At 39.4% G+C, this 9,119-nt stretch overlaps 1 non-coding gene across 1 annotated transcript; it reads left to right on the plus strand.

Moving 5' to 3' along the window:
* Positions 1–8,746: 8,746 nt before the first annotated feature.
* LOC148567842 (small nucleolar RNA R71) lies at positions 8,747–8,854 on the plus strand. Its single transcript, XR_015882442.1, has one exon. It is a non-coding gene; the product is annotated as a small nucleolar RNA R71 (small nucleolar RNA).
* The last annotated feature ends 265 nt before the right edge of the window (positions 8,855–9,119 follow it).

Raw genomic sequence — 9,119 nt, forward strand, 5'->3', positions numbered from 1 at the left:
CAAGATCACGAGTGGCCACGTTAGAGTCCAAGTTAACCTAGTTAACGTGGCCTCTAACGTTAAGAAGGAAGGGGGGGATCCAACGTTAGTGACACTCAACATTGTCACTAACATTGGCCAAAGCACATTAAGCCACGTTAACTCCCACGTTAACCTAGTTAACGTGGAAGCTAACGTGAAGGAACAAAGTGGTCGACAACGTTAGTGACACGCAACATTGTCACTAACGTTGGAAGAACACAAGCCCCCAATGAGCCACGTTGACTCCCACGTTAACCTAGTTAACGTGGAAGCTAACGTGAAGAAAGAAGGTGATCGCCAACGTTAGTGACACCCAACATTGTCACTAACGTTGGAAGGAGCCACACATGCCACCATGAGCCACGTTAACTCCCACGTTAACTTAGTTAACGTGGAAGCTAACGTGGATAAGGGAAGGATGAGCCAACGTTAGTGACACTCAACTTTGTCACTAACGTTGGAGATGGCTAGCAAGGCCACGTTAGAAGCCACGTTAACCTAGTTAACGTGGACTCTAACGTGGAAAATAGGGGCAATTTGGAATGTTAGTAACAATGGTAAGTGTCACTAACGTTCTCGAAGGATGGCAAGCCTACGTTAAAAGAGCCACGTTAACTAAGTTAACGTGGGCTCTAACGTAGGGAAGGGGGAGGCTTCTCAACGTTATTGGGAAAGTTGAGTCCCAATAACATGTGCGAAGGACATAGTGGAAACGTTAGTGGCAACGTTTGTGCCACTAACGTTAAGGTTAACGTGGCCTTTAACTTTGGTGAGGAACGTTAGTAAAAAAGGTGATTGTCACTAACGTTCTCGAACCCATATTTTCACTGAACGTTAACACCACTAACTTCCTGAGCCAAAGCCCCTGCCCACTTCATACTTTCTCTCTGCAAGTAAAAGCTAAGCCCAATGAAGAAGAAAACTGCTTCCAACTCAAGATCCAAAGGCCCAAGACTTGAAGAATTAACTAGAAGAACAGAAGAGTAGTATATATAGGAGTATCTTTGAAATATTTTAGGGAGTTGGAAATTATAGGGAGACTCTTAGCATAGAACTACTCTCTGTATTTACTTTCTCTGCACTTCTAAGTTTTCATGATGTATTCTCCATCTTTGTTTTCATTTTCCAGAGCTATGAACAACTAAACCCCTATCATTGGGTTACGGAGCTCTGTTGTAATTTGATGGATCAATACTAGTTTTCATTATTCTTCTTCTATCTTTTCTCTTGATTTTACTTGAAAGCTTTCGATCTTCATCCAATTGAGTAGTTATCTTGAAAAAGAAGCTATTCATACTTGGATCTCTTCTGAACCTTGAAAGAGGAATGAAGAGATCAAGCTAGAAATACTTTCTCATGCTGGACCAAATTGGGTTTGGATGGATATGTGACTATAATCCTCTCAACACTTGGTTTGGGAAATGCATGTGGTATAATCAGTGACCATACTTCATCTCTTCTCATGAGCAATTGACCAAGGAATTGGCTATTGATCAAGATTTGAGAGATTGAATTACAAGAAATTGTAATTCAATCACTTACGATTGCCAAGGAGATCAATGAGTGCATTGATTGAGGAAGAGATGAAAATGAAATTGATCCGGAGAATGCAACATCTCCTAAGCCCAATGAACTCCCCATTTCTGATCTTACCCATTCTCTTTAATTTCTGTTATTTACTTTAATGAGCAATTCCCCCATTCCCATTTACAATTCTGCAATTTACCTTCCGTCATTTACTTTCAGATCTATAATTCTAGCATTTACTTTCCTGTCAATTACCTTCCCGCCATTTTATTTTCTGCAATTCTCAACCCAAATTCTGGATTCGCTCAACTAGAATAGTCCTCTAATTAAAGTTTCTTGATCAATCAATCCTTGTGGGATTCGACCTCACTCTATTGTGAGTTTTTACTTGACGACAAATTCGGTACACTTGCCGAAGGGAATTTGTTGTGAGACAAGTTTTCTGTGCATCAGCAGACTAGAGCCAGAGAACATGCTGAAACCAAAAACAACATTCATTCTACACAGTTTTAATTTTTAGATCTAGTTTTACTCCTCCTCTAGGTTTTCTCTCTACACATTCATAGTTCTTAGGATTTTATTTTCTATTGCTCTTGCATTGGGATATTGAGAAGAGTTATTACCTCATCAAGACTTCGTCATTCTAGTTTGTTTTCTTTACTTGGCTTTACTCTTCCATGTCCTTTAATTTACTAAATTTTACTATTGGATTATTTTAGAATTTATTAATACAAGAGTTACTTTTATTTTTAATTGATTCCTTTGAGTTTTATTTATCATGTCTTTCTTTAATTCTCTTTTCTATGTTATGAATTCCACATTCACAATGAGCGAGTAGTTCCCTAACTTGATGGGGAGTTGATTGAAAGGAACCCTTGAGTTGGAATGCTCAAAGAAGAAATTGTAATTGGGTTTATTGTTGGATTGCTCTCTAGTCACTAACGCCAGTCCTTCCAAGTAAGCGGATTAAGACTTGTGAATAGAAACAACATTCCAACTTGTTTGACTTTCCCTTATCTAGTAAGGGAAAACTAAACAGAACAACCTTCAATTATCAATTAATCTTGAGAGTACTGCAACAAGAATAGGGCTTCCAACTAATCTACTCCCAGTCAAGGCTTTTATTTAAATTACTTAATTTCTCCAATTTAATTTCCTGTTTATTCAACTCAAACTCTTTTTGAAAACATCTGATTAATAAAATAGCACACCTTTCTACAACTCGTTGGGAGACGACCTGCGATTCATACTCCCAGTATTTTAACTTTAATTTTTGTGACAACCTTTCTAAATTGATAAGCGGATTTCTGGTTGGTTAAGAACTATACTTGCAACGCATATTTTATAACAATTCTTGACTCGCCAATTTTTTCCACGTCATGGAGCTCTGCTATTCTTCATGAATTAATGCAATTACTACTGTTTTCTATTCAATCACGCTTGATTCCATTCTAAGATACTCACTCGTACTTCAATCTGGAGAATGATATGATCCGTGACACTAGTGCACGAAATTATGATCTCAACTGTGCCAACAACTTTGCACGCAGATTGTAATCTCAATTATTCTTCACAACTCCGCACAACTAACCAGCAAGTGCACTGGGTCATCTAAGTAATAAACCTTACGTGAGTAAGAGTCGATCCCACGGAGATTGTCGGCTTGAAGCAAGCTATGGTCATCTTGTAAATCTCAATCAGGCAAATTCAAATGGTTATGAGGTTTTGATAATTAAAAGATAACTAAAATATATAAAATAAGATAGAGAGACTTATGTAATTCATTGGTGAGAATTTCAGATAAGCGTATGGAGATGCTTTGCTCCTTCTGAATCTCTGCTTTCCTACTACCTTCATTCAATCATTCATACTCCTTTCCATGGCAAGCTTTATGTTGGGGGATCACTGTTGTTAATGGCTACCGTCTCTCCTCTCAGTGAAAATGGTCCAAAATGCACTATCACCACACGGCTAATCATCTGTCGGTTCTCGATCATGTTGGAATAGGATCCATTGATCCTTTTGCGTCTGTCACTACGCCCAAAACTCGCGAGTTTGAAGCTCGTCACAGTCATCCCATCCCAGATCCTACTTAGAATACCACAGACATGGTTTAGACTTTTTGGATCTCAAGAATGGCCGCCAAATATTCTAGCCTATACCACGAAGACTCTGATCGTGAATCAGGAGGCTAAGCGATATGCGTTCAAGCTTATTTTCATGTAGAACGGAAGTGGTTGTCAGGAACGCATTCATAAGTGAGAATGGTGATGAGTGTCACATAATCATCACATTCATCATGTTCTTGGGTGCGAATGAATATCTTAGAATAAGAAGTAGCTTGAATTGAATAGAAAAACAATAGTACTTTGCATTAATTCATGAGGAACAGCAGAGCTCCACACCTTAATCTATGGGGTGTAAAAACTCCACCGTTGAAAATATATAAGTGAAAGGTCTAGGCATGGCCGTGAGGCCAACCCCCAAGTCTAAGGAAAAACGTTCCAAAGATGATCCAAAGATGTGAAATAAATCACTAAAAGTAGTTTTTATACTAGACTAGTAACTAGGGTTACAAAAAATAAGTAAATGATGCAGAAATCAACTTCTGGGCCCACTTGGTGTGTGCTTGGATTAAGCATTGAGCTTTCATGTGTAGAGACTCTTTTCGGAGTTAAACGCCAGGTTGTAGCCTGTTTCTTGCGTTTAACTCTGATTTGCAACCTGTTTTTGGCGTTTAACTCCAGAATAGGGCAGGAAGTTGGCGTTTGAACCCCAGTTTGCGTTATCAAAACTCGAGCAAAGTATAGACTATTATATATTTTTGGAAAGCCCCGGATGTCCGCTTTCCAACTCAATTGAGAGCGCACCAATTGGATTTTTGTAGCTCCAGAAAATCCATTTTGAGTGCAGGGAGGTCAGAATCCAACAGCATCTGCAGTCCTTTTTCAGCCTCTGAATCAGATTTTTGCTCAGGTCCCTCAATTTCAGCCAGAAAATACCTGAAATCACAGAAAAACACACAAACTCATAGTAAAGTCCAGAAATGTAATTTTTGAATAAAAACTAATAAAAATATACTAAAAACTAACTAAATTATACTAAAAACTACTTAAAAAACAATGCCAAAAAGCGTATAAATTATTCGCTCATCACAACTATAAAATAGGATAAAAAGAAGAGAATATACTATAAATTCCAAAATAGGATAAAAAGAAGAGAATATACTATAAATTCCAAAATATGAATGAAACTTAGCTCCAATTAGATGAGCGGGACTAGTAGCTTTTTGCCTCTGAACAGTTTTGGCATCTCACTTTATCCTTTGAAGTTCAGAATGATTAGCATCTATAGGAACTCAGAATTCAGATAGTGTTATTGATTCTCCTAGTTCAGTATGTTGATTCTTGAACACAGCTACTTTATGAGTCTTGGCCGTGGCCCTAAGCACTTTGTTTTCCAGTATTACCACCGGATACATAAATGCCACAGACATATAACTGGGTGAACCTTTTCTGATTGTGACTCAGCTTTGCTAGAGTCCCAAATTAGAGGTGTCTAGGGTTCTTATGCACACTCTTTTTGCTTTGGATCACGACTTTAACCGCTCAGTCTCAAGTTTTTCACTTGACACCTTCGCGCCACAAGCACATGGTTAGGGACAGCTTGGTTTAGCCACTTAGGCCAGGATTTTATTCCTTTAGGCCCTCCTATCCATTAATGCTCAAAGCCTTGGATCCTTTTTACCCTTGCCTTTTGGTTTAAAGGGTTATTGGCTTTTTGCTCTTGCCTTTTGGTTTACAGAGCTCTTGGCTTTTTCTGCTTGCTTTTTTTTCGCCATTTTTTTTCGCAAGCCTTATTATTCACTGCTTTTTCTTGCTTCAAGAATCAATTTTATGATTTTTCAGATTATCAATAACATTTCTCCTTTTTCATCATTCTTTCAAGAGCCAACAATTTTAAGATTCATAAACAACAAATTCAAAAAAAATGCACTGTTCAAGCATTCATTCAGAGAACAAAAAGTATTGTCACCACATCAAAATAATTAAATTAATTTCAAGGATGAATTCGAAATCATGTACTTCTTGTTCTTTTGTTTTTAGAACATTTTTCATTTAAGAGAGGTGATGGAATCATAGGACATTCATAGCTTTAAGGTATAGACACTTAGACACTAGTGATCATGTAATAAGACACAAACATAAATAAAGCATAAGGCATAAGAAACGAAAAATAGAAAAATAAGGAACGGGTCCACCTTAGTGATGGCGGCTAGTTCCTCCTCTTAAAGATCTTATGGAGTGCTTGAGCTCCTCAATGTCTCTTCCTTGCCTTTGTTGCTCCTCCCTCATGGCTCTTTGGTCATCTCTGATTTCATGAAGGAGGATGGAATGCTCTTGGTGCTCCATCCTTAGTTGTCCCATGTTGGAACTCAATTCTCCTAGGGAGGTGTTGATTTGCTCCCAATAGTTTTGTGGAGGAAAATGCATCCCTTGAGGCATCCCAGGGATTTCATGATGAGGAATTTCCTCATGCTCTTGTTGAGGTCCATGAGTGGGCTCTTTTTTTTTGCTCCATCCTCTTTTTAGTGATGGGCTTGTGAGATGAATCTCTCAATCTCCCATGACCTGGAGGTGGAAGCAATTGTCTTCCCTTTCCTCTTTCTAGAGGTTTCTCCGGCCTTTGGTATCATTAGTGGTCATGGAAAAACAAAAAAGTAATGCTTTTTCCACACCAAACTTAAAAGGTTTGCTCGTCCTCGAGCAAAGAAGAAAGAAAGTAGTAGAAGAAGAAGAAAATGGAGGAGATGGAGGGAGATATGTGGTTTGGCCAAGGGGTTGAAGTAGTGGTTGTAATGTGTGAAAAGGAAGGAGTGATTAGGGGCTGATATAGAAGTGGAGTGGAGATAGAATTCTTGTAATAGGGGTTGGGTTTGGGAAGGAGATGGATGTGATTGGTGGAGGTTATTTTGAGGAAGAGTATTATGGAAAGGTGTGAAGAGGGGAGAAGAAGAGGTGGGGTAGGTGGGGATTCTATAGGGTCCACAGATCCTGAGGGGTCAAGGACTTATCAACCCTGCTCCATTTAGGCATGTAAATGCCCTTAGAGTGCAATCCTGACGTTTAACGCCAGACTGCTGCTTGTTTCTGGCGTTAAACGCCAACTTTTCTCCCTTTCTTGGCGTTTAACGCCAACTTGGTGCCTGTTTCTGGCGTTAAACGCCATACTGGTGCCTATTTCTGGCGTTAAATGCTAGTCTGATGCTTTTTACTGGCGTTTAAACACCAGTAAGCTTATCCTCCAGGGTGTGCTGTTTTTAATGCTGTTTTTCTTTCTATTTATCATTTTTCAGTTGTTTTTGTGGCTTCACATGATCATCAACCTACATAAAACATAAAATAATAATGGAAAATAGATAGATATAATTAAATAATAATGGGTTGCCTCCCAATAAGCGCTTCTTTATTGTCAATAGCTTGACAGTGAGCTCTCATGGAGCCTCACAGATAATCAGAGCAGGGTTGGGGCCTCTCAACACCAAACTTAGAGTTTGGTTGTGACCTCTCAACACTAAACTTAGAGTTTGGTTGTGGCCTCCCAATACCAAACTTAGAGATTGAATGTGGGGGCTCTGTTTGACTCTGTATTGAGAAAAGCTTTTCATGCTTCCTCTCCATGGTTACAGAAGGAGAACCTTGAGTGTTGAATACAAGGTAGTCCTCATTCAACTTGAGGACCAACTCTCCTCTGTCAGCATCAATCACAGCTTTTGCTGTGGCAAGGAAGGGTCTGCCAAGGATGATGGATTCATCATCATCCTTCCCAGTGTCTAGGATTATGAAATCAGCAGGGATGCAAAGGCCTTCAACCTTCACTATCACGTCCTCTACTAGTCCATAAGCCTGTTTCATTGATTTGTCTGCCATCTCTAGTGAGATTCTTGCAGCTTGTACCTCAAAGATTCCCAGTTTCTCCATTACAGAGTGTGGCATGAGGTTTATCCCTGACCCCAGGTCACACAGAGCCTTCTCAAAGGTCATGGTACTATGGTACAAGGTATGAAGAATTTTCCGGGATCCGGTTTCTTCTGAGGGAATGTCTGCTTCATTAATGCACTCAGTTCATTGGTGAACAAGGGGGGTTCATCCTCCCAAGTCTCATTACAAAATAACTTGGCATTCAGCTTCATGATTGCTCCTAGATACTTAGCAACTTGCTCTTCAGTGATGTCTTTATCCTCTTCAGAGGAAGAATATTCACTAGAGCTCATGAATGATAGAAGAAAGTTCAATGGAATCTCTATGGTCTCTGTATGAGCCTTAGATTCCATTGGTTCCTCAAAAGGAAACTCCTTTCTGTCCAGAGGACGTCTCATGAGGCTTTTCTCACTAGGACTCACATCCTCCTCACTCTCTCTAGGTTCGGCCATGTTGGTCATGGTTTTGGCCTTGCACTCTCTCTTGGGGTTTTCTTCTGTATTACTTGGGAGAGTATTGGGAGGAGTTTCAGTAATCTTCTTACTCAGCTGACCCACCTGTGCCTCTAAATTTCTAACGAAGGACCTTGTTTCATTCATGAAATTTAGTGTGGTCTTGGATAGATCCGAGACTATGGTTGCCAGGCCAGAATGGCTCTGTTCAGAATTCTCTGTCTGTTTCTGAGAAGATGATGGAAAAGGCTTGCTATTGCTAAACCTATTTCTTCCACCATTATTATTATTAAAGCCTTGATTACGCTTTTGTTGATCCTTCCATGAGAAATTTGGATGATTTCTCCATGAAGGATTATAGGTGTTTCCATAGGGTTCTCCCATGTAATTCACCTCTGCTATTGCAGGGTTTTCAGGATCATAAGCTTCTTTTTCAGAAGATGCTTCTTTAGTACTGTTGGATGCAGCTTGCAATACATTCAGACTCTGAGAAATCATATTGACTTGCGGAGTCAATATTTTATTCTGAGCCATTATGGCATTCAGAGTATCAATTTCAAGAACTCCCTTCTTCTGAGGCGTCCCATTGTTCACAGGATTCCTCTCAGAGGTGTACATGAACTGGTTATTTGCAACCATTTCAATGAGTTACTGAGCTTCTATAGGGGTTTTCACGTGAAGAGATCCTCCTGTAGAATGGTCTAATGATATTTTTGACAACTCAGACAAACCATCATAGAATATACTTTTGATGCTCCATTCTGGAAGCATGTCAGTAGGACACCTTTTGATGAGTTGCTTATATCTTTCCCAAGCTTCATAGAGGGATTCTCCTTCCTTCTGTCTGAAGGTTTGGATTTTCACTCTAAGCTTGCTCATCATTTGAGGTAGAAAGAATTTAGCCAGGAAAGCACTGACCAGCTTATCCCAAGAGTTCAAGCTATCCTTAGGTTGTGAATCCAACCATGTTCTAGCTCTGTCTCTTACAGCAAAATGGAAAAGCATAAGCCTGTAGACCTCGGTATCAACTCCATTAGTCTTGACAGTGTCACAGATTTGCAAGAATTCAGCTAAAAACTAATAAGGATCTTCCATAGGAAGTCCATGAAACTTGCAATTCTGTTGCATTAGAGAAACT

The sequence above is a fragment of the Arachis ipaensis genome, chromosome B4, assembly GCF_059453495.1.
Source record: "Arachis ipaensis isolate K30076 ecotype BB chromosome B4, ASM5945349v1, whole genome shotgun sequence".
Lineage (NCBI taxonomy): Eukaryota > Viridiplantae > Streptophyta > Magnoliopsida > Fabales > Fabaceae > Arachis > Arachis ipaensis.